General features: G+C 40.2%; 1 long non-coding RNA gene across 1 annotated transcript; it reads left to right on the forward strand.

Annotated features, from left to right (window-relative positions):
- The first annotated feature begins 2,825 nt into the window (after positions 1 to 2,825).
- On the forward strand, positions 2,826 to 21,920 carry LOC114290765 (uncharacterized). Its single transcript, XR_014363150.1, has 4 exons — positions 2,826 to 2,972; positions 3,084 to 3,106; positions 4,419 to 4,767; positions 21,038 to 21,920. It is a non-coding gene; the product is annotated as an uncharacterized LOC114290765 (long non-coding RNA).
- Positions 21,921 to 26,680: the final 4,760 nt, after the last annotated feature.

The following is a 26,680-nucleotide window of genomic DNA, read 5'->3' on the forward strand; positions in this document are numbered from 1 at the left end:
TGGGATGTGGGTTTATTGACAATTTTAGCCACACAAAAAAAAAAAAAAAAAAAAAAAAAAAGAGCTAAAATAGCCAATAACACAAAATGTCACATCTAAACTATAATCATTTTATTTATTTTTTTCGCAATTATCAATTCAACTATAAATAAAAAATAAAAAATCAAATCAAATCAAATCAAACACAAATTTTTTAGCCATATTAAAATAGTTTAAAAAATTAAGTTAAAAAAGCCCATCCAAACAAGGAATAAGTAGTTATTTTCTTTTTTTGTTCTCAACTTCTCTCTCATAAAAACAATAAATGAAATATATATATTTTTTGCAAGAATATAGTTAAAATAAATAATATTTATGGTGTATATTAAAAAAAATAAAATTTGTTAAACTAATATAAAATAAGATTTTGACTAGTATTATTAGAGACACTATTAATCAGAGCGTTTACTACCAAACTCGCCATCATCAACCCCACCAATCGCCATTGCCCTCCAGCCGCCGTCCACCATCCACCATTCACAATCAACCGTGAGAGTCGTCACCATTCGTGTAATTTGCTTAATTTTTTCTCTTGCAATCCATAATGTTGTTGTTGTTTTACTTCGAGCATGTTGGTATAATATAATAATTTCAGATGATTTGTGTACGAGGGTGAAATAATTCTTCTCATATGATCCTGTTGATCAAGTTTGCGCTCCTCCAAACGTCGTCGCTTTACTTCCTACCTAAGTCAGCAAATAGAAAATAGACACAAAAGCTCTGTGTATTCTCGAGTAAGAATTGTGATACTTCTACATAAGTTCTGTTGTGAGCTTTTATAATTTTTGCCTAGCACAATCCTAGTAGGACTCTTATTCTTCAATATAGAGTCCTTCTAGGAATCACACTCCTGAAAGATAATACTTATCCTTTAACACCCTCCTCACTGCTTAAACCAAGTGAGATGGTTTTACCACGGTTGAATAACAGTATGACTAAGCTAACACTAGGCCCTTTAACATACTCAATCTGGTGCTTTCATATGCAACGCCTAGCTCGGTCCCTGTTCACTTATACCCCGGTTTGGCTGTTTAGACCGAGCTAACCGCAGCAGTCCCAACCAAGCTAACAAGGGTAAGGTCCAATTTGTAAAGCCCAAACACCTCGACCCATAGCTTGGTCCCAATCCTCTCCTGGCCCAAGCTCGTTAGTGTTTAGACCGAGCTACAGCAGCTCATATCTCTATTTGACATGCGGCCCAACTTCCAAAGAAGCCTCTTCCTTAGCTCGGCCCAATTTATTTATAAATTACCCTCTCAATTTGAATATATATTTTATATGCTCAGATTATTCGGTGTAGGTATTAATCAATGTGGTGTATTGTATGATATGCTTAATTTCTTCCATTAGTTGGTGTTGTTGATTTCTGAACTAAAGTTGTTGTTAGTTCAACATTTTAGTGATTTGATTCAGACATTATTTCTAAAAGTCTTCACCTAAAAAAATTGGTCAATGTGAGATACGATGTGGTAAGGGTAAGTTTTGTTAGTGAAAAACTTCTTAATTTCTTCACTTGGTGTTCTTCAAGTCTTTAAAATTGGCAATCAAAGTTGTCTATGTAAATAGAAAAATTATTGTTTCAAGTCACGTTACTGAGTCACTTTTTTAAAAATAATATTTGCACCCATCAAATAGTGTGCAACGGATTATAACAAATTTGTCTCCAACATACAATGAAACTTGATTTAAGGATCAAGTCTACCGATGTCTGCATTGATGACAGTAGATCAGAATACTCTTGATATGATCAAAAGAACCAAGACACTGATAATCAAATCTGCAGAAAACGACTATCAGTAATTGAAAGTAGAAACTTTGTTTAAAAATTCTTGATTAAAAACTCAAAATCAAGAGAGAGAGAGAGAGAGAGAGAGAGAGAGAGAGTTGTGAGAATAATTTTGAAAATTCGATGATGGAAATGGCAAGATTCGCAGCCTATTTATAGGCATTGATGCACATTATTGGATGGGTCATGTCCCTTGATCACATCCGATCAGATATGACCATTGGATCATCAAGTTATGGTGCGAATTAGTTACACACCGAATCGATGTATTGACTGGTTACACCTGATCACAATCGGTTGTCATTTGATCCGTTGTATCACGTGCTTCTCCAATCAATGACTAATAAGATCAAGCCACTTCAGATCGGGCACACAACCATTTGATCAATTGATTGACTCATCGCCAATGTATGCCACATCATTGCTACACAGAACTAACTATGTTCCTTGTCATCCATGCCACGTCAGATCGACATCATCAGCGCAACTTGTCTGAAGTAAATAGAAAACTGCCCTCGTGGCATCGGTGCAAAGTGCGTTACCAAAGCTTCACACAGCCTATGCCACGCGCGTGTACTGATGTGGTAACGATTGGGAAAAATTTTAACTCACTACAAGAAAAGGGACTATTTGAGTTGAATTATTTGTGACAAGAACACTTACCAACTCAAAAATAGATTATTAGCGTCAGCAAAATAGGATTGTTTCTAAAAAAATCTACGGACTATTTATTATTTAAGTCGACAAACTATACCATCTCAAAAATATATTATTTGCGTCGGCAAGATTTTTGCCGTCTCAAAAAATATTATCTAATTTTTTATCCATTTTTTTCACTCCAAAATTTCCCTCACGCGCTTCTGTCTCGCGCCTATTTCACGTAGCCTTTGCGTCCACATTGTTTGTTGTCGTAAAAAGTGCAAAAAGTAATGAAAAAAAAAATTAAAACAGCATAAGCCCTGCTATATCTACATATTCCTCTGTTTTGTTCTCTTTTTTTCCCTAACTCTTCATCAGCACCATATCACTCTCTATCTCCACCAGCACCACCGACTCTCTATCTCCACCGGCACCACTAACTCTCCATCTCCACTGGCACCACCGACTCTACTCCTCCACCGGCCCGCCGACTGTCCTCCTCCTGAGGGTACGTACTCTCTTTCTCTCTCTCTCTAGCGCGCTCTCTCTCTCTCTATATATATATATATATCTCAGTCTCCCTCACTTTCTCTTTTCTCTATTCTGCCATTTCTTTCAGATCAATTTCTTTTTGTCCAGCGAGTAAGCAATCTCTCTCTCTCTCGGTCTCCCTTAATTTCTTTCTTCTCCTCTATCCTTTTCCTCTGTCAAATATGAAACCATCTCTCTCTCTCTCTCCCCCCCTTAATTTGTTTCTTCTCCTCCATCCCTTTCCTCCGTCAAATATGAAACCAGAGATCCTAATTGATTTTGAATTGAAACCAGAGATCCCACATTGAGTTTTACAACAAATTATGTAAATATTTGTGCAATAATAAATGTTTAATTTTTAAAATTTTGTTAGATATATTTAATATTAGACTCATTTTAAAAGTATAATTTTAATCTTTTTAATGAAGTCAAATTATAAAAATTAGACGTACATATTAAAAGTTATTTGTCTTTTATAACATACAAATATATATATATATATATATAATTGGTATATAAATTTGAAAGGAGAAGGTCATGAGGATAAGTTTAGTATTTTAAAAAAATGACTAGTGTTATAGAGGTATCTTCTATTTTTCATACTTCCTTTATATATGGATGATTTTTAGATGATAGGTTGAAGTGGATAATCGTTCATATTTAAAGATATAGAGTGTGAATTGGGGATACTCAAACACTATTTCCAATCTTTCACCAAAATTTTCATTTAATTTGATTTCAAATTTGAATAAAAAGTTAGAGTTGACGTGAACTACTCCAATCATCTCATTAAATTTTATCAAAACATTTTTAAAAAAAAAAATCGTTTATCCCAAATTTGTCTTTTCATCAAATTTGATGAGAGCTCATCTCTAATACTTCATCTTTTTAAATTTTTTGACGAAGGATTCGATGAATTCTCCATTTGATGAAAAATATGACTCCTCCTTGATTTGATGAATATTTGAGATATAAATGTGTTCTTTTTATGTGTAAATTATGGTTTTAGGATTTTTTTTTCCTCCCCTTTCTTGTAGATGAGTTGTGTAGTAGCCAATTGTTGTATTTTCATATGTTAGGAGGTAATTTTTTGGTTGTCTTAAACTAATATAGTACTCGTTGAATGTCTAGCTAACTATTTATTTCTATTTTTTAATTGGGAAAAAAAAAGAATGAGAACTCCAAAAAGTCTCCTAATGTACCCATAATGGCATGAATATAGAGTTTGTTGGATAGTGTGTTAAAAATTACATAATCAAAATACAAAAAAAGAAAAAGAAAAGAAAAAAAAATGAGTAACATTTAAGCTAAAATATAACCCAAAAAAAAAAAAAAAAAACTAATTTGATGGAGATGCTCAAAAGCTAACTCATTTCATTGTGGGTGAACTGTGATTTTATAGCATTTCTCTTTTTAATTTTAGAAAAGAAAATGCCATTCTACAAGTATGCGACGCAGTCACTCAGGACATCGAGGAGAGGCTCACAGCTGAGATTGAGCAGTGGATTACCAATAAGTTAAAGATAGAGTTTGAACAAGAGAAAGCCTACATGGACTTCATAACATTCCAAGGGGGCACAGGTTCTATACAAGTAGAGTATAATAACCAATTGAACATTTTTAAGAAATATTTTTTCCTACGTATTATATTTAATAACAAATATCAAATTTCGTTTATATAGATTCCGGATGTCTTTAGTGGACATCGACGAGTTAGGGAGTCTGTTGGAGATGACACTGAAGATGATAAATTGTTGGATTCTCATGAGCAGGTATTTCTGTGGGGATATATTTCTTGGGTACCAACACGTGGCATGGCAACGCCGACGTGTTTGGCCGAGGTGCCACGTGTCGTGGAAATTACGCCGAGGTGATCTCGGAGTTGCCGAGGTTATCTCCGAAGATATCGGAATCTGAGATAAGCGGATAAGGGACAAGAGTCCTGGGACAAAGAGGAGACTTAGCCAAGATAAGGATAAAGCTTTTAGGGAGTTTATCTTTATCTCTTGAAGAATCCAAAGTAAGTATTAAATTGGAGTCCATAGAAGTCAGGCTTCTAGTAGGACTTGGAATGAGTAAACTATAAAAGAGAGGCACCCCCATGGGTCTAAGGTATGCAGTTTTATACTCAAACTTGTGAGTTTAGCACTTGATTATCTTTGAGAGATATACTGACTTGATCGTTGAAGTGCCGGTAGACACCCCATTTTTGACCGACCTTAAGACTCAGACGTCACCGATTGAGCGCTTGGTGATGTTGCATAATGTGCTCGTTCAGAAGTTTCAGAGTCTTGGCTGCGAGCCCTGCCTCCGGACTTCCGAACCCTCTTCTGTGCCTTGCCTCGGTTTGCGAACCAGACTCGGTTTTCTCTATTTCTTTTCCTGAGGGGAGGGAGAGGTCCTGTAGACCATCTCTTAGTGGCCGTGGGCTACATTTCGTGGCCATAGGCCATTTTGCCCATTTCGGAGCCCGGTTTCTGATTTTTCGGGACCGTTGGCCGTGTGCCTCGGTTCGGAACCGCTTAACCATCTCCTATTGCTCCAGTTTTTGGCATACATCTTATTTTCTCCCTTTTAAGGGACATTGGGGTCTGAGAAACCCACTTCGTGGCCGAACGCCACTTTCGGTGCTTAACAGGCAATTTTCGGGACCCCGAACTGCGTGTTTTGACCCCCGAGCATTCGTTTTGCATCGGTTTTCGTTCATTTTTGGAAGGTGCCTCTGTTTTATCACCAGGAAGGTCACTGGAGGGTGGGAGGCCAGCAATTATCTTAGCAACCAGTTATATTCCATTTTCGCCTTCCGACACCCGTTTTTTCGCACTTCCGAGCCAATGTTGAACACCTTGGAGCCACTTTCTTCAACCCCAAACCACATATTTGTGTTGTACACACATGGGAGGACCCTAAAAGTTTATGGCCGGCCATTAATTCCATTTGAACCTTTTGAACCCCTCCTCAAAATGGCTTGTTCTCTCTCCTGTTTTAGAGTTTCCAAATTTGAACTACAGGGTTGTGAAGAGGAGACCTAGGAGGCCACCTTTTTGTGGTGGCCGGCCACTATTCCAACTTAGCTTTTTGACCCCTAGCCGGCCGGCTAGGGTAGGTGGCCGGCCGGCCACATGGAGCTTTGAAAATGGGCTGGCCATGTTCCTCTCTCTGCACACTTTATAGCTGTATAGCTGTTTCCCCCAGAAAATATCTCAATCCGGGGGATATTTTGTGGGGGAAAGCTTGCCTCCTTTTTCCCCCAACTTTACACCCTCTTTTTGTTCCTTATAGCCAGCTGCCAACACTTGTATGAGGGGTGGGAACAAAATTGCTTTGAAGCTTTACATACAACTCTCCCTCTATCTCTCTCATTTTCTCAAAAATATCCAAGTTCTACACCTCATTTCTTCATCATCATCAAGCTCTACCACCACCCCTCCATTCCAGCAGCAAGGGGAGGAATTCCAGCAGCTTAAAGTCATCAAAGTTGGTCCAAGAAGCAACAAAGCATTGGTCTTCAACGGTGAGTAGCATTTCCCCCTTTTTGGTCCATTTCTTGCACCTTTTGTAAGCCATACATGCTTATTGATTTGAGCTCTGACCAAAACTGAAAAGGTCATTTTTTTGAGCTCATTTTCTTGTTTCATTAAGGGCTCAACCCAGTTTGAGCCCTCCATATTGCACTTGCTTCAATATCCTCCTTGAATGCCATTTTCTTGCATGCTTTGGCAGCCTATCATGCTTCTGTTTTTGGTCTTTTTACAGGCCTAGAAATAGTCTTATTTTGACCTTCTTAACATGTTTCATTAAGGGTCTTTGGCTGTTTGGTGAATATTTTGTAGACTTTGTGTTATAGCCTCTTTTGAGCCATATTTTGCATTGCATTTCTAGCATATTTGTATACTGTTTTGGAGTTTTTACAGTTCTGTAAATGTGCATATTTTTGGTCCCTCTTAAATGTTGTAGAAGGGAATTTTTCAGTTTGGGCTGTGCATATACCACTTGCCTCTTTGGCCACCTTTTGGCCCTTTTTCTTGCATGAGAGCTTAGCCATATCTATGTTTGTTTTTAGGGTTTTTAAAGTTCTGTAAAGTGGCTTATTTTTGGCCCCTCTTCAATGTTGTTGAAGGGTCCTAACCTATTTGGAGTTAGCAGCTATGAGTTGCTTCATAATCTCATGTTTAGGGCCATTTTTGCATGCCATTGTTGCCCTATCTTTGCTTGCTTTTTGGCCATGATTTGTACTGTAAAAATGATTATTTTGAGGCCGCCTTGCTTCTGTCTTTTCATCTCATGTACCAATTATGCATGCTTTGTATAGCTGTAGTTCATTCTATGTGCCTAATTTTGCATTTCGGGAGAGATTCCATGCATCGGGTGTGTTTTCGCCTCATTTCGGGGCTGTTTTCCCCCACATTTCATTGCTGAAAATCCATTAGCATGTTTGCATATCATATTTCCATGCCATTGCATTGCATATGCCATTGCCTCGGTTTGCGTGCCCGTGTGCACGCATTTCGAGGCACTTCATTTTTATCCATCGGCCTCTTATGTGAGTGTGGCTGAGGCTCTCTCATGTTGGTGTAAGTCCATGTTGCATTCTATATGCCATTTCCATGCCATTGCCTCGGTTTGCGTGCCCGTGTGCACGCATTTCGAGGCACTTCATTTTCATCCATCGGCCTCTTATGTGAGTGTAGCTGAGGCTCTCTCATGTTAGTGTAAGTCCATGTTGCATTCTATATGCCATTTTAGCCATATTGCATTGCATATGCCATTGGCTCGGTTTGCGTGCCCATGTGCACGCATTTCGAGGCACTTCATTTTCATCCATCGGCCTCTTATGTGAGTGTGGCTGAGACTCTCTCATGTTCGTGTAAGCCCATATCATATTTCCATGTCATTTGCATTGCGTATATCATTTTATCGGTTTGCGTGCCCGTGTGCACGCATTTCGAGGCATCTCATTTTCATAGCATTGTGTATGTTAGGATTGTATCTTAGTCGCATTTCATGCATATCATGCATATTGCATCGTGTTCGGGATAGGAGTTAGCCCGGGCACGGGAAACGAGGTGCGTTTCGTACTCCGAGTGACGGAACGCATCTTAATTCCCCAGTCATCGACACTCCGGATTACTCATGATGGAGTTAGGTCTTGTTGTGTTTACACGTGTATTCATTCTATATTAAGTTGCACATTTCGACTCCTCTGCCATCATGCATCGATATGCGTGATTGGTGGCACGAGGATCGAGGCATGCATATATCTGTGAAAATACATTGCTATGCCCCTTTTCTGCTCTCTGTTGCAGCAAATGAAGAATCAGCAACTTTTCGGAGTCTGGCACGCTTTCCAAGAATAACTGCTAAACAGAGGCTAATTGGGGCATCCCGGTAGATTTCCGCGCAAGGCAGCCTGGGCATGCATCATTCATCAGAAGCGAGGCAGTCCCTGGCTTGCACGCCAGTTTTACAGCTTTCTTAGTTAATTTGATTAATTAATTAGGAATTTGTATATTATTTAGACTGTATTATTTGGACTGTAATATTCTTTTATTCGGGACTATATATTTATTTGGACCCTCTGCGCGAGGGCATAACTGTAATAAGTGTGCGTGTGTGTGTTGTATGTCTTCCAACCCCACGTCTTTCTTCCCTTTTATTTATCCGCTTATGATGGTTAGATTAGGGCATATTTCAATTAGCATACAGTATGATAGCATGTTTGCATTCATTCATCTGTTTTGCATGCACCGGGCTCGGCGCATCATACTAACTGCATTTGTATTTCAATTCCAAGTTGAATACATGATAGTTGCAGCATTTCATATGCCATGTTTAGAATAGCCGAGCCTGCTATAGTTTGCATTTTTGCATGTGTTGCATTAGGCATTTCTGTATATTTAGGATCATGCATGATTTCTAATAAACTTCTTTTTTTAGCTTGGAGTACTCGGTGAGTTTTATGCTTTAGCATCCTTGCATGTGTGTGAGTGACTGCCATGAATAGTATGCTTACCATGAGGCTATATGCTTATGTGATATATCTGCCTGAATGACTGTGGGTGAGGTTAGGTTACTTGAATTGGAATAAATCATCAACTATTTGTTTTAAGCCCACTAGATAGTGGCAAAACCATCGTTTCTAAGCCCATCCGAGGGTGGCAAAATCTGCATTTTTAGCCTACTTGCGAGTAGCAAACCACCTTTCGAAAATAAACATGAAATGTTTTGTTCCAATTCAGGCGATCTAGTCTATACTTGTATGCTGTGCGCATCACATAGTAACCTAGGCTAATAACCGGAATAGGAACACGCAATGTTTTCAAAAATAGATATCATGGTTAGTAGAGACCGATCTTTGATCGGGCGAGCGGGGGTGCTCACGACGTGACCTTCCCCAATCGTACCCAAGTTCCCGAGCCGAGGCAACTTTGGTGATGACGGACACGTGGCCTTTGGCACTGAGTCAGGGTTTCCTAAATTTCTCAAAATAAAATATTTAGGTGGCGACTCTGTATCTGGCAAAGCAGTCCATGTTTGGCATTTCTTTCAAAAATCTGTTTTCTCAAAACGATTTGCCGGATTTGGACTTTTTGGTTCAGACTTAGAACCGTGACTACAAATTGAGTCCGAACTGTAGCGAGGTCCCCCGCGGACTTGTTACAGTGCCCCCGGGTGGAAGAGCCACCGCCGGAGCCCTTTCTTTCTGTTACAGGTTACTGGAGCCATCTATTCTGCCGGTACTCTCCAGCTGATTACTAGGCGGGCAGTGTGGTAAGAAAATTACCCACACAATTTGGCGCCGTCTGTGGGAATCTTAGGAGAATAGATGGCCAGTAACGAACAGAGGGAAAACATTGGGGGCAACACTCCTACTGGAAGTGGCAGACCAATTGACCTTGATGTTGAAGGAGACAACCATAATGCAGGAATTCATGACCAAGGCCACGTCGAGAAAGACGTCGGCCAGGAGGGCAACACTTCAAAGAAAACAGACCAAGACCAGTACTATAACGAAGATAACCTTCAGGTATAGAGGGATAGGTGCCTACGGAGGGATGAGGAAGTAAAAGACTTGGCAAACAAATTGGCGGACCTACAGTCGGTCGTCAACTTCATGATGCAAAATAATGTTATGCAGCCACCATACCCACTACAAGATACACCGATGCCAGCAATTAATACCCAGAAGAGAGGAAGAAAAGCAATCCCCGAAGCCTCCCAGCACACCAGGAGTGCAAGCCACTCTCACCGACGTTCTAGGGAAGTTGGACGAGAGGAACCAAGACAAGAAGAGTCCCGAAGGACACATCGCATGAAGGATCCAGGGCCCAAAGAACATCAGCATGTTCAAGGGCAAGCGCTCTGCTTTGACACAACCCATGAAGAAAGATCGAAACGGGCCCACCACGAGGCCGAAAGTAGTGTGCCGAAAAGATTGAAGTCCAGAGATAGCCGAGCTCCAGGTAGGAGTAAGGAAGACTTGAGGGACTACTTCAAAAGAAGGCAGCAGAATGTTGAAACCGAGGTGACTTCTAAAGTTAAGCCGAGAACACCATTCTCGGTGGAACTGGATAAATTTGAAGCACCAAAGAGATTCAGTATGCCGAGGTTCCAAATTTATGATGGTAAGTCAGACCCCAACTTCCATGTTGGACTATACCTGAACTCAATGGCGTTATACAGTGGGAACGAACCGTTGCTTTGCAAAGTATTTCCCTCATCCTTTGGGGAAATAGCATCCGATTGGTTCCATAAGCTGCCAAAGGGAAGCATAAAGACATGGGAAGGCCTGGCCGAGATGTTTGTAGCCAGGTTTGTAACAAACAAACTACATCCCTTGAGGGTCGACGCCCTGATGGCTTTAAGAATCACCAAAGAAGAAGGCCTAAGGGCCTACGCAAAGAGATACTACGAGGTGTTCAATCGAATACCCGAATGCAACCAAGAAGTGGCGGTCGTATCTTTCAAGAACGGCCTTAAAGATGACTGCCCACTACGGAAGTCTTTGGCAAAACACTGCCAAAAAGCATGGAAGAGCTCATGGCAAGAATTGAGAAATACGCTAGAGCCGAGGAAGACACATCGGGAAACAAAGAGATAAAGCGGGAGAAAGCAAACGGCTCGCCGAAGCGAGGCCGAGGTAACAACGGACCACCCAAACAAGAAACGGAATTGAAGGGCAAACAGGCAGTGACGACGGTGTTCTGAATTCCCATCCATAAAGTCCTAGATCAAATACGAAACCAACCCTATTTTAGACCTCCAGCAAGAGCACCAGGGGAATTTATGGGAAGAAACATGGGTAGGCGTTGTGCCTACCACAATGAAGAAGGGCACCCAACCCAGGGTTGCAGAGCCCTAAAAGCACACTTAGAAGACTTGGTAAGGCAAGGCCATCAGAGGGACCTTGTTGATGAGGCTAGAACCAGAGAAGAACCGGCAAGATTGCCTCAAGCACCAGCAGCTCCACCACCTCCAGCACAACAACCACAGGCAGGAGAACCAAGGGTGGTTAATGTGATCCACTCAAGGGTCAACGAGAACGAAGTCAGAGGAGAGACCCAGAGGGTAAGGCATTTACAGCATGTCAACCATATCGGGGAAAAAAGACCTCGGCCGGAAGAAAGCCAAGGACCAATGATAACCTTCACTGAAGCCAACCTAGATATGGTCCAGCATCCACATAATGATGCCCTGGTAGTATCCCTCCAGGTTGGGGAATGCCAAGTAAAACGCATCCTAATAGATCAAGGCAGCTCTTGTGACATCATGTATATCAGATGTTACAAGGAGCTAGGCCTTCATCCTGACGACCTGGAACAATCCAACAACCCTATGGTCGGCTTCAATGGAACGCCGACATGGCCACTGGGAGCAGCAAGCGTGGAAGTACAAGCTGGTACTAAGAAGATCAAAGAAGAATTTATGGTAATTGACACACCCTCACCATATAACATCATCTTGGGAAGACCATGGTTGCACGCAATGGGGGCAGTTCCCTCAGCATTGCATCAACTACTACGGTTCCCCGCAGAGCATGGAATTAAAGAAATCAGAGGAGATCAACTGCAAGCAAAAAGTTGCTCCATGGCAGCAATAAAGTCCACTTGCAACATTCGAAAGCCAAAAGAGGCAGAGATTGACGACGAGGACATGGAGGTCCTAGATGATGTCGGCAAGGAGCCAACCGAAAAGAGTGAAGAGGCACTAAAGAAAATCTTAGTCCAGGAGGGCAACGAAGAGCGTTTCTTTCTTCTCGGTTCAGGTTTAGCCGAAGAAGAGGAAAAAGAACTGGAAGATTTTTTGAGAGCCAACATTGAGGTGTTCACATGGACACCTTATGAAATGCCTGGCACCCAAGGTCACTTGCCACAAACTGAATGTCGACAGGTCGGCAAAACCTGTGATTCAACGAGCCAAAAGACCGACGTTGATGCACGTCGAAGCAGTAGAAGAAGAAGTAGACAAACTTCTGGAGGCCAGGGCCATCCGAGAAGTTCACTATCCGACATGGCTGTCCAACACAGTAGTAGTGAAAAAGAAGAACGGCAAATGGAGGGTCTGTGTAGACTTTACCAGCCTCAACAAAGCCTGCCCCAAAGACAGCTTTCCTCTGCCCAATATTGACCAGCTAGTAGATGCAACTTCAGGGCACGAAAGGATGAGTTTTTTGGATGCATACAGGGGGTACCACCAGATTGCCATGTACCCACCAGACGAGGAGAAAACTGCGTTCATCACCCCTAAAGGCTTGTACTGTTACAAGGTAATGCCTTTTGGGTTAAAGAACGCAGGAGCAACTTACCAAAGGTTAGTAACAAAAATGTTCAAGCACCTGATTGGCAAAACGATAGAAGTCTACATTGATGACCTGGTCGTGAAGACCAAAGAATCTAAGGGTCATCTTGCCGACCTAAAAGAGGTCTTTGATATACTCAAAACATACCGGCTCCGACTCAACGCATCAAAGTGCGCGTTTGGAGTTGGATCAGGCAAGTTTTTAGGGTATCTGGTAACGAGAATGGGCATTGAGGCGAGCCCAGACCAAATCAAGGCCATCCTAGAGCTACAGAGCCCGACGTCGGCGAAACAGGTTCAGATGCTTACTGGAAGGGCCGCAGCCCTAAACAGATTCATCAGCAGAAGCTTAGATAAATGCAGACCCTTCTTCAACTTGGTGAAAAAAGCCACAGACTCTCTGTGGACAGAAGAATGCGACGCCGCTCTAACCGACCTAAAGAAGTACTTGACCACAACTCCGGTTCTTTCCAATCCAGAACCAGGGGAAGAACTGTTTTTGTACTTGGTAGTATCAGAACACGCAGTAAGTGCAGTACTAATTCGAGAAGAAAAAGGGGACCAAAAGGCGGTTTACTATGTAAGCAAAACCTTGGCCAGCGCAGAAACAAGGTATCTACCACTGGAGAAATTAATACTGGCCTTAGTAATGGCTTCAAAGAAGTTGAACCATTATTTTCAGGCGCACAAGATTGTGGTCCTAATAGAGCACCCACTGAAGTCCTTGTTGCAACAAGGAGACTTAACAGGAAGGATAGCAAGATGGGCAGTGGCCCTGGGCCAATATGACCTGGAGTTCAGGCCGAGAACAGTAATAAAGAGCCAAGTTTTGGCCGACTTCGTGGCAGAATTCACCCCAGAAACCATGAAACATCGGGCTCCGTTGAGCCGAGATGAGCAGTATCCCAGCAAGCAAGGAGAAGCCCAGCCAAAGTCAAAAGAACAAAGGAAGGAAAAACTCAGACCTTGCAGCATCTACATCAGCGATTCATTCAGACTTTTCGTCGATGGAAGTTCAAACCGTCAAGGAGCGGGGGCAGGAGTACTGCTGATATCTCCCGATGGAGAAATAATAGAACAGTCCATCCGTTTGGGGTTCAAGGCCTCAAATAATGAAGCAGAGTACGAAGCATTAATTGCAGGGCTAAAACTGGCAGCAGCAGCAGAAGCAGATGAGGTAATAGTTTTTTGTGATTCACAACTTATTGTTAACCAGTCAACAGGTGAATTTGCAGCCAGGGACGAAAGGATGTCGGCATATGCAAAAGAGGTCATTAGATTAGCAACCCTATTTCAGAACTGCCGACTGCTCCAGGTTAACCGAGATGACAACACCCACGCCAACGCGTTGGCTTACCTGGCAAGTTCAATTCAGACTGGAAAAACTAGAACAATTGTGATCGACTACATGTCGGGCCCGAGCATAGGACCAGAGAGCACAAAGCAACAAGCGATGTGTGTGGACATGGGGCCAAGCTGGATGGATGCAATTATCGCATTCCTGAAAGAAGGAAAGTTGTCAGAAGATCGTAAGGAAGCACACAAAGTCAGATTGAAATCTGGAAGATTCTGTCTGACAGAAGATGGACATCTTTACAGAAGATCCTTCACTGGACCCCTTTTAAGGTGCGTACACCCTTTGCAGGTTGAAGATTTCCTCTATGAAATCCATAAAGGAATTTGTGGAAGCCACGCTGGGGGCAGATCATTAGCCCACAGGGCCATTACCCAGGGGTATTGGTGGCCCTACATGGAAAAGGATACTGAAGCCTACGTAAAGAAGTGTGAACAATGCCAAAGGTTTGCACCTTTGATACATCAGCCAACTGCTGACTTGAACCCAGTATCCAGCCCTTGGCCGTTCGCCCAATGGGGCATGGATCTGGTTGGGCAACTTCCCCAGGCAACTGGGCAAAGAAAATACTTGCTAGTAGCAACAGACTACTTTACAAAGTAGATAGAGGCAGAACCTCTTGCCAAAATCCGAGATGTGGACGTCAAGAACTTTATATGGAGAAACATCATCACCAGATTTGGCATTCCAAGAGCAATAGTTGCCGACAACGGAACACAGTTTGACAGCAAACGCATCAAGAACTTTTGTGCCAAATTCAAGATCAAGAACTACTTTTCAACACCAAGTTTTCCCCAAAATAATGGTCAAGCAGAAGCATCCAACAAAGTAATTTTGGATGGAATAAATAAGAGGTTGAAGGCAGCAAAAGGAAAGTGGGTAGACGAGTTGCCCAACGTGCTTTGGGCATATCGGACTACGCCGAGAAGATCAACAGGGGAATCCCCTTTTGCCATGGCTTATGGCACAGAAGCTGTCATCCCATTGGAGATCGGCATCCCAGGGATCAGAACCCAGGGAGTAGAGAATGGCACTAATGACATAGTCTTAGCCCGAGATCTGGACCTCTTGGAAGAACGAAGAGAAAAGGCTGCAATTCAGCTTGCAGTATACCAGCAACAGCTTGCCAGAGCTTACAACAAGAAGGTCAATCCAAGAGATTTTCAAGTCGGCGACCTAGTCCTGAGAAAGGTCGTCGGGAACAAGAAGGATTCCAGAGAGGGCAAGCTTGGCCCAAACTGGGAAGGACCCTACAAAATTACTTCAGTATTAGGCAATGGAGCTTATCGGCTTGAGGACAATGAGGGCAAAGCATTGCCCAGACCTTGGAATACTTGTAATTTGAAATTTTTCTATCATTAGATGTGCATCGTTTTTTGGCCGATATCATCAATAAAGTCTTTTCAGAATTCTTTCAACACATATGATTGACGAAATTACATATTGGTGTTTTTAAACGTGAATAATGAGAACCCAAGTAGAACTCAGGTTCACATTGGGGGCAAAGAGAAGACAGAGACACTTAACTCACTTGTTGAAATTTGTAGAAATTTACAAGTTGGAATTAAGATGATTCCTTTTCTCCACTTGTTGAAATTTGTAGCAATTTACAAGTTGGAGTTAAGCTGATTCCTTATCTTCACTTGTTGAAATTTGTAGCAATTTACTCCTTATCTTCACTTGTTGAAATTTGTAGCAATTTACAAGTCGAAGTTAAGCCGAGATAATTCCTTAATTCACTTGTTGAAATTTGTAGCAATTTACAAGTTGGAATTAAGCTGATTCCTTATCTTCACTTGTTGAAATTTGTAGCAATTTACAAGTCGAAGTTAAGCCGAGATAATTCCTTAATTCACTTGTTGAAATTTGTAGCAATTTACAAGTTGGAATTAAGCTGATTCCTTATCTTCACATGTTGAAATTTGTAGCAATTTACAAGTTGGAGTTAAGCCGATTCCTTATCTTCACTTGTTGAAATTTGTAGCAATTTACAAGTCAAAGTTAAGCCGAGATTACTGTTTCTCTTCACTTGTTGAAATTTGTAGCAATTTACAAGTCGAAGTAAAGACGAGGTTATAGTTTGCACACTTATAGCAATCTACAGGATAATCCAACCATAGAAGATGCTTAACACTTGTTGAAATTTATAGCAATTTACAAGATAATGTTAAGCCGACATGTGATCATCCGTTGAAATTTGCAGCAATTTACAGGTTGAGGTAAAAGCTAAGTATATTGTTTAAACACTTGTTGAAATTCATAGCAATTTACAAGTAGATCATTGTTATAATTTGAAGAAAAAATTACCATATATATTAACACTTGTTGAAATTTGCAGCAATTTACAAGTAGGTTAGACCAAGATCGCTGTTTAAATACTTGTTGAAACTTGGAAAACAGTTTGCAAAATTGACATTAAAACAATATATGTTTTACACTTGTTGGAATTTATGAAGAGTTTACAGATCTGTGTCTTGCCGAAGTGAAGCTGGACGTTATTTCACCCGAGGTGTGTAACCCCGAGGAGATTATACAAAACAAAGCAAAATGGAAAGGCATGCAAAAAGTTCTAAGTATAGAACTATGCAGAAGCAATCAACAGAAAATTACAAAGATTGAAATATCTATAGAGAAAACAGTTGTAGTTACATATTGAAGAGGGCACTACGGCCTACCAGAAGTAAATCGTTTTTACAGGAAAAGGCACATCGGCCATACAAAGAAACTAATATTGTCCAAAAAGCAAAAAAGTACAAAAGACATGGAAGTTATGATTCTTCAGCATCAGGAGCAATTTGAATTTGGACCTCGGCGGGTTCTTGAAAAGCTACTTCGGCAGCCTTCTCGGCCATGATCTCGGCATCAATTTCGGCAAGTGTTTGATTAAGACTATCATCGGTAGGAGGGACGTCAGATGATGCTTGTTCAGGAGTAGCCTCCTTAATAACCTCCTCATCCTCTTCGTGAGTCAGGTCTAGGATTTGATCATCCTGAGGAAGAGATTGGATCTCACCAGCGTCCTTGGGCTTCCTTACTAGAGCATCACCGTCATTGTTATCCTCATCTTCGGCTTCAGGCTCAAACTCAGATTGTTCTTCAGCCTGACTTGGAGGTGGAAGAGGAGGAAATGGGAGAGGAACAGCTTCAGCATTGCGCAACGGCGAGTCGTCTGGGATGTTGAGTTTTTTGGCAAGGGCCATCCAACCAAGGGAGAAGCCCCTGTTGCATGCCTGCTTAACTTGAAGTTTGTAGTCCTCAGTGACGTCGGCCATGCCCTGGGCATAAGCCTTCTCATCAGCTTCTTCGATTTCAGCTTTTTTTGTGGCCAGAGCCTTTTGAAGCTCTTTCTCAGCCTGAGCCATTTTCGATTTAAACTCCTTCTTTTCAGCTTCAGCAACTTTTCTAATAGCCTCAGCAGACTCTGCTTTTTCTTCGACTATCTGCTGGGCCTTAGTAGCGACCTTGGCCTGATCTTCCAATTTCTTCATCTTTGATTCAAAAGATTTACTGTCCTTTTTGAGGGCAGAAATCTCCCTCTTCATGTCGACCACTCTTTGTCGATTTTCAAAAGATTGCATCGAAAATGAATGGGCGTGCTGGATGGCCTGAACGAAAACAGAAGTGTTAGAAAATCTTCTAAGTATGAAGCAGAAAGCAAAGACAAAACAAGAAACACTTACTTGAACGGAGTGCTGGAGCATTAGCGCGTAGTTTTCGTACTCACTGTACCCAGCATTTTGCTCCAGATCGCTTGGAAGGAGAAGAGCAGTACTGAGGGCGACACCGACATTAATGTCGTCGGCACTCTCAGTTGACATAATTGGCCTATCCTCCAAAGTCAACTTTGGTGCCCAGGGGACATCGGGTTTCTTGGACCCCGAAGTTGTAGCTGAGGCAGACCTCGGCTTCTTTGATTGGGTGGACTCGGAGGGCTGGGTCTCGGCAAACCTTTTTGCAGGAGCAGAAGAAGTCTTCTTACTCTCAGCCAGTTTTGAGATAGGCAAGCTATCCTCAGCCTCAACAGCCTTGGCCTTAGGCTGGGCCTTCTTGATTCTTTTTGGCTTCGGTGGGGGCATTGGTTGGGATGGTACAGCATCAGCATCAGTCGGGAGGTCGGCAAGGAGATTTTGGGCAATTGGCTTTGCACGACCCATTTCGGCAGTTTTGACAAGGCGTCGCCGACGTTTTCTTTCTGGTATTGGGACTAAGTATGGGACTGAAGTAGATAGTAGGTCGACTGGGTCAAAAGTGGATCCTTCGTCTGCTCGCGATGTGGAAGCAATGGCAGGAGTTGTGGCAGAAGGTGGAGAAAGACTCTTTTTCTTCCTTTTTGGGACGTCAGGTAGTGTGGATTTGTATGTCGGAATAAAATTCAGTAACAGGGGAGCCTTGTGCTTGTGAATTGGAAGTTCTAGAAGCTTCTTTAAATCTTTTCCAAGGAAGAAGGATTGACGAAAGTTTTTGGGTGGCTGATGAAGATCTGCAAGACAAACAAACGAACATTAGAAACAGACAGAGTTTTGAAAACTTGGAAAAGAAACAACTAAGTATTGGCACTGGGCTCTTACCCTTGCCCTCTTTAACTGTTCGAGGAAGAGGGTAGAGGTGAACATCTTCGTCTGGACCAAATTCCCAATTTCCCGAAGCAATGACAAAGTCATCCCCGGCTCCCTTGTTAGAATCCGGGAGGTCGACTACAATTCTGAACTCGGTAGACCTCGGCTTGAGGTAGTAGACATAACCCCTTTCCTTCAGGTTAAGGGGGCACATGGTATAACAAAATTGGATATCAGCAAGGGTGATCCTAACGTTCTCTTGCCTGGCCAGGGCTATGATACCATTAATCACTCGATAAGAGTTGATGGTAAGTTGCATAGGGTTCAACCTATAGAAGTGGAGAACCTCGCGAAAGAGGGGATTGAGTGGAAGCCGGAGTCCACATTCAGTAAAGGCTACAATAGGAAAGGGCATCGTATGATCTGTGGGCATGATGGAATCACCATCCCCAGCTAGCCTAAGGTGAACATCGGCTGGGATGGAGGACTCTTGCCTAAAGCATTCGAGTTTTGTTGGGGTATTTACTCGATGTCTCCACATACCCATAATGTCGGCCTAAGGTCAAAAGGTTGTGTTTCAAAAGATAGGTGTTTCAAAAGGGTTGCTAGAACCTCGGTTTCAAAACCTGGGTAAGGACTGGTAAGGTATGTTTTAGTTTTTCCTAAAGATTGAAGGTTCTACAGACAAATCCCAAACCTAAAATTATAAAGACAAAGATCGAGGGCACAGATCTGGTAAAAACACAAAAAATAGAGAACAAAAGTGAAGTTTCAGAGACAAGAACAGGGATGGGCTATCAAGAACACGAAGAATGCAAAAGGTTAAGGGCCAAGAATAGTGGTGAAACAGTACAAGTGTTCATAGCATGTGAAAAATCATGAAATAAAGACGCATTCAGGTGAATGATTCACAAATAATGCCTAAGAAGAACAGTAATCGCAAAAAACTCCAGAACTGATCACGAACTGAAAAAAAAGGGTTAAGGGGGGGCCAGTTGCTTACCAGATAAAGTGAAGCCGGAGCAATATTCGCCGACATCAGACGACAGTTGAAACAGTGGCAAAAGCTTCGCAGGAATGGAAGAATAAAGACGGTCACAGAATTTGGGGCTTAGAGCAATGGCAGATTCGAAGAATGCTAAAGCTTTTAGAGAGAGAAAAAGCAAGAAGTCAGAATACAGAAAGTGGAGAAAGGAAGAGGGAAAGAAAAGTTTTGTAAAAAAACTTAAAACGGCGGCAAAACAGGGCATTTATTGTGCCTGGAGCACCGGATACGTCAGACGGCGCAGACGAATAAAAGAGAGCTTTCAGGCGCGTCATAAACACGGGCCAATGAAGACAAAGCACGTAAAAGGAACGGTAAGATGTGCATGAAAGCTCATGCGCGTGGTGGAGTTCATTTGAATTCTTGTTCTCCGAAGAGAACACATCGGCTTGAAAATGAATTATCTCGGCCAAACAGTTTCTTAGCCACTATGCAGAAAGAAATATCGATATAGGTTCCATCACCTCAGAATGCCGAGGTAATAGAACCTAGGGGGCAGTTGTGGGGATATATTTCTTGGGTACCAACACGTGGCATGGCGACGCCGACGTGTTTGGCCGAGGTGCCACGTGTCGTGGAAATTACGCCGAGGTGATCTCGGAGTTGCCGAGGTTATCTCCGAAGATATCAGAATCCGAGATAAGCAGATAAGGGACAAGAGTCCTGGGACAAAGAGGAGACTTAGCCAAGATAAGGATAAAGCTTTTAGGGAGTTTATCTTTATCTCTTGAAGAATCCAAAGTAAGTATTAAATTGGAGTCCATAGAAGTCAGGCTTCTAGTAGGACTTGGAATGAGTAAACTATAAAAGAGAGGCACCTCCATGGGTCTAAGGTATGCAGTTTTATACTCAAACTTGTGAGTTTAGCACTTGATTATCTTTGAGAGATATACTGACTTGATCGTCGGAGTGCCCCCGGGTGGAAGAGCCACCGCCAGAGCCCTTTCTTTCTGTTACAGGTTACTGGAGCCATCTATTCTGCCGGTACTCTCCAGCTGATTACTAGGCGGGCAGTGTGGTAAGAAAATTACCCACACATGAGCAGGTATTTCTTTTCTACTTAATGCAATATTCACAAACACACATACGGTTGAGGTTAAGGGTTAGCCTATTGAAAATCCTTAGTGATGTTAGGAGGTTGAGGGTGAGCCTAATGAAAACCCGGATATGTTGTATTTATTGCATAATGTAGTGTTAGTTGTGTTAGGAGGTCTGATTTTGAGCCTACTGAAAGTTTGGGACTGTCCATCTCATATAATTAACCATGATCCTCTTTCTTAACATTGCAGGGACTGTCCATGTCATGTTCTAGTGGGTGGGAAGACTCATCTTTTGCTAAGATTGATTCATGAATTCTATTAGTTTTAGCTGTTACATATATGTCTTTATCTCTCGTCGAGTGATTGTTATCCTCACTGTTGAGTAGCAAAATCAAGGATTCATTCTCATCAACATATGGCAACAGATCCATTTGTGCATAGATTATATTTACCACATTTCCAAGAACATGATGATACTTGAAAATTTATGCATTCAAACATCATTTAATATGACTGATTCTAACTTTAGGTAACAATGTGATGCTCATACTAAATAATTCACATGTTAAATGAGTCGTATAAAGAGCTAACTACTTTTATTTTATTATTTTTTTTTATGTGGATCTTGTGGAACTTGGATATAGAAGTGGCTCTGATAAAGAGCTAGTCAATGCGGAAATAATAAAAATATTTCTGTTTCACATCAGAAATGGTTCTAGAAACCCAAACTGACTGTCATCCATGCAATTTGGTTACTGAAAGCATATTGTTTAAAACAAATTTGTAGTTTTCAAATCAAAAGCACTCTGGATGCATTCTACTAGATGATGCTTCTGCATATGGGCTGGTTATTCATATTTGATTCATTTCATACGCTGCCAAATACTTGCTAAAGCACACTGATGTTACAGTCCTAGAGATATTCAATGTCATTGTTATGATTATTATATGTGCAGTTACAACCAAAATTTAGTCTCTATTCATTCTAGTTATTTCAGAATGAAGAGGAGCTTCATTTATTTATTCTTTTACATTTTTATTTGACTCAAAAACAGAGTTTATTTTCTGTAGAGAGTTTTTTTTTAATGGAAAACTGCAGGTGCTACTTTTGCTGGAAATATTTTATCAGATTATTGTTGACCTTCGTTACATGCTTCATTTAATTGTTTGCTTGGCCTGTTTGTTTTTTTGTTTTTTGTTTTCAGGTTATGAAAAAAGATTAGTGGTCGTAGAGATTAATGGTGGCATGGGGCTAATTGTTTTTTCAACAATGATTCATCCCACTAAAAACACCACCACTAATAGCACTAATGCATTAAAAAAGTAAAAAAAGAAAAAAAAAAATACAACTCCAAGACCAAAACATCACATCATTAATGGCGGGACCCACTGCCACCTAATTAGTGGGAGCACTAATTAGTGCTCCCAAGCATTTTTCTTGTTTTTTTGAACATCTATCTTTATGTTTTGGGCCTACCATTTATTTATTTTTGTTTTCAGGTTTTGTAGAAAGATTAATGGTGAGGTAAAGATTAACGGTGGCATGGGGTCTAATTTTTTTTTTTTTTTTTGAACATGTATCTTTATGTTTTGCTGCCATTTTTCTATTTTTGTTTTTAGGTTTTGCAGAAAGAATAGTGATGGTAGATATTGACGGTGTGGCATTGGGGCTAATTGTTTTTTTGGATATTTTTTTGGCTTCCATCTAGACTTAAGTTTTGGATAATTCTGTAATTAATATTTAGAGCTTATTGATATCTTATAGTTTGTATTAACGAATTATTGTTAATATTTTGATGTAATTGAACAAATGGTGGATTTACATTGATTAAATATGTTTATATTAAAATTTGGTTTGAATGTGAGTGAATGTGTATGGAAATGTTTATTTTTTATTTTTGCTTGGCAAAATATTTGAATTTGAGTCAATAAAACACAAGAAAATTTTAAACAATTAAAATCTTATTTATAAAAAGTAAGTATCTATTTATGACTGTCAAAATACCGTTGCAAACAGACATTTATTATTTTTAAAAAAATTAATTTTTTTGTGACAGAAAAAAAGCGTTGCTAAATTTGATGGTGATATATTTTTATTTTTATTTTTTTGCAAAATATGAGTATCACCAATAGCAATAAACCGACGCGAAAGATAGTTTTAGTGACGGTATTTGTCTCGGATGCTAGAAGTAAATTTTTTTCATGTTTATTTGAGTCGGTAAATATCCGTCTCATTTAGTATTCATTACCATCACAAATATTTAGAGATGGCAGGTTTGCTGTCTCTAAAACTATTAGTGACCCCATTAGTCTCGTCCCTTGCCATGCTGACGCTAAAAGCTTTTGCGATGGTATGAAGCACTTTTGAGATAGTATTCTGCCAACGCAAAAACCTCCATTTCCAGTAGTGACTTTAATTTTATTTAATTGAGTCCTAACTAAGATTAATTAATTACAATTAAGCTCATAAGTTTTTCTATTTATTTCAATTTAGACCTCAGTCAGTTAATTTTTAGCGCAACTATCTTGGTTTGCATGCATTGATTCTCGAGCCATCTAGGACTCAAGGGATAGACACTTTGGACCTAGTAGAGTGTGTTAATATGATCATATGGTCAATCATGTACAAATAGATTGGAACAAGGTTGTGTTTGTGATCATCATCTAGGAGGTAGGTCTCTAGTTTTCTTCCTCCTTTTGCTTTTGTTCTTTATCCTTATTGCGTTACCATTTAATCCATTGATGAAGAGGTTGTAGGTGAGTGTATTTTGTGTATATATATACTGCTAAGAAATCCGATGAGCTAAATTAATGTTTAAATGATTGGTGTAACTTTTAGTCTAAAAATTATGCACATAACCACAAACTTTAAAAATCAAGAAATCATATCAAACAAATGAATTTCAAATTGAAATTTTTATAGTAACTTATTACATATTGAATTTCATACCGGAATTTTCTCATAATTTTTAGGAGTTTAAAATCATATAAACTAGTACAAAATAGTAACTTCAGAAGGGTTGTTTTCTTTGGATATCATTAAGAAAAATTATCACATCAATGCCACTAGAGCTGTCTATGAGTCTAATTTCTTACTTTTTTGGCCTTGCATCGATTGTTCATGTATGTTCAGAGGATGATTAATTTCTTTAAGGTGCTTCAGAAATCAACCTGTTTGGATATAATTAATTGCAAATAATTCTTTGATAAGCAAATCAAGTCAAATCAATTGGATTTGAAACTTAGGATATAGTAGTTGATATCTGGATGGTTTCAAATAAATATTCGAACGATGTAAAGTGGGTTTTTAATTTTTAAGATTAGCGAATAGATTGAGAAAACCTATTTAAAATTTGGTTTTATTTGAAAGCAACAATTACTTAAGTTTTGACCGCAACCGATGTCACTACCCCATTCCGCTCCCAACATAAGGATGACGTGATATCCAATAATCTTAGATTACCGATGGCCCACTGACAAATATTCACACATACAGAGTATAAATGTCGGGCATACATGTGCAGAAGTAATAAATTCAAATCTAATTAGTCTATAAGAGTTGTGCATAGATCAAATGAAATGACAAACATATTAACATGGTTTTACAACTTGCATACAAAAGATAGTAAGCTTGTACATAAACAATCTCATGTTACATTTTGATCAAAAGGCTTCTCAAGCCAAACCATACAAAAGAAATGATCTATAAAGCTAAGAAACATAATCTTAAAGATGAATACAAAACATGAAACAAAACATATCTTCCACAAAGCTTAGGCAGCATTGCCTTCTTGTTTAAGTAATAAAAGCTGAAAACTCAGTGAATGATATAAGTAATAAAAGGTTTGAATGAATGATCTGAGGTTTTATCAAATCAATACATATCATAGCTTGAATAGAATCAAAGGATGAACCAAGTTCATTGATCAAAGGCTTTGAAAGCTTCAAAGGAAGTTTACTAACATCTTCAAAATACATAAGATGAACATTCATTGACAAAACAAAGGAATCATTAACTCAGAATCGATTAAACAAGCCCACCCATCGGTGGCAAATGAGATATCTCAAACAAAGGTACTAGTTATATTAAAGTCCCCTAGCACACAAGGACCTTTCAAGATTGTCATCAAAACAAACATAATACTTGATATAAAAACTAAGAGATAATCATTCATGCTTGATCAAATACTTTTTCAAAACAAAGTAAAGCTTTTATCCAAAACATTATAACATAATTTTATTAAAAATACCACTCATGATAGCTCTTCAGTTGAGAGGAATTAAGGCAAAGATTCAAGACCTACAAATACATGGTAAATGTCATTGAATGCACTTTAATCAGACAAGAAGAGATACTCAAAGATGGTTATGCAATGCACTCTCAAAACAAGCTTCAAATGAGTAAAATAAATCTCGGCATTTCTTCCCAAAACCAAAATGGGTGAACCAAGGTGGGTGAACTCAAGGTGGGTGAACTCAAATGAGTTAAATCAATATTTTTCTTCTTGAAAAAGCATGTTGGGTACAAATCAAGTCTCGAAATGGATACACAAAGATGAGTTGGGCTAAAATGGCCTAGGTGGATGAACTCAGGAGGTCATGGCCGAGGTTCCACATCTCTTGGCCAAGGTGTGCTCTCCCTAGTTGAGGTGTTACAAGGTGTCGACAAAGATGTATTGTCGTCGGCCTAGGTGTGCAGTGGTCGGTAGATCAAGGTGCAAGTGATCATGCAAGGTAGGCCAAGGTGACATTCAATGCTTGGCCTTGGTGTGGAAGTTGGACAAGAGTAGGTCTCGGTGACCACACTTAGGGGATAATGAAATCTGGTAATTTGGGTTTCTCCTTGAAGAACATGAATGCTAAAAATCATACTTCTTATTCAAAATCTAGGATTTCATGATATGAGTTCGAAAATATGGACATGTTCCCATGCTTGAAAATTTCATGAAAACAAACAGAAAAAACATAGAACTTGATACAAACTTTTAGATCAAAACAAGGTTTTTCTTTTTGAACACAAGAACATCACTTTCTCTCTCTAAAACAAAACCTTAAATCAATGCATGGCTTATGAATCATGCTAGATCATGCAATGCGATTAGATTAACATAAAAAAACAACAAAAATAGATCAAGAATCTAATCTCAAAACGCAATCAAATGGTCCAAAGTCTAATAATCGAGCTTGGAAAATCTAGCTTCCCCCCAAGAACTTCTTCTTCCTAGAGCCTTTCTTTCTCTTCAAGGCCAAGATATGACAAATGATATGGGTTCTCAACTACTAACTGACTTAAACCCACTATTGGGACACGTGACATCATCTAGTTAAATCCCCTAAAAAAAGGTACCATAATAAAAGGACAAGAGCAGGTCAAAGTGTATACAACAAGGTGGCATGGGTACTTCTGACAAGGCAAGATCCTGGATCAATTCATAGGCTTCATACATGTAAGGTCTCCTTGACCTCAGCTAGGAGGGGTGACACTTGGCCTAGGTGTGACATACCTCAGCCTAGGTTATACATGACATGGAACAAGGTTGCTAGGTGTTGGCTAAGGTACACAACTCAGCAAGAAGGTATCCAACATGACTGCAAGGTTAAAGGATCAAAGACATTGGATGCCTAGGTAATGAACACCTTGGCCTAGGTGCGATAGTGAAGGTGGAGGTCAGCTAAGATGGTTTCAAGATGGTCCTAGGTGTTGATGACGCTCAACGACTTAGGTGTAAGAGGTTCAAAGGTGTGACCTAGGTGTGAGATAGCAAAGGTATATAGCCTAGGTTCAACACACAAAGCATGGAACAAAACATGGATCTTATATTTAAGCAAAACACAATAGCATCAAAACAAGACAATATCCCATACTTTGACAAAATATCAAAGTTTAGAAAA

This window comes from Camellia sinensis, chromosome 3 (genome assembly GCF_055761805.1).
Source record: "Camellia sinensis isolate YWXY chromosome 3, ASM5576180v1, whole genome shotgun sequence".
Lineage (NCBI taxonomy): Eukaryota > Viridiplantae > Streptophyta > Magnoliopsida > Ericales > Theaceae > Camellia > Camellia sinensis.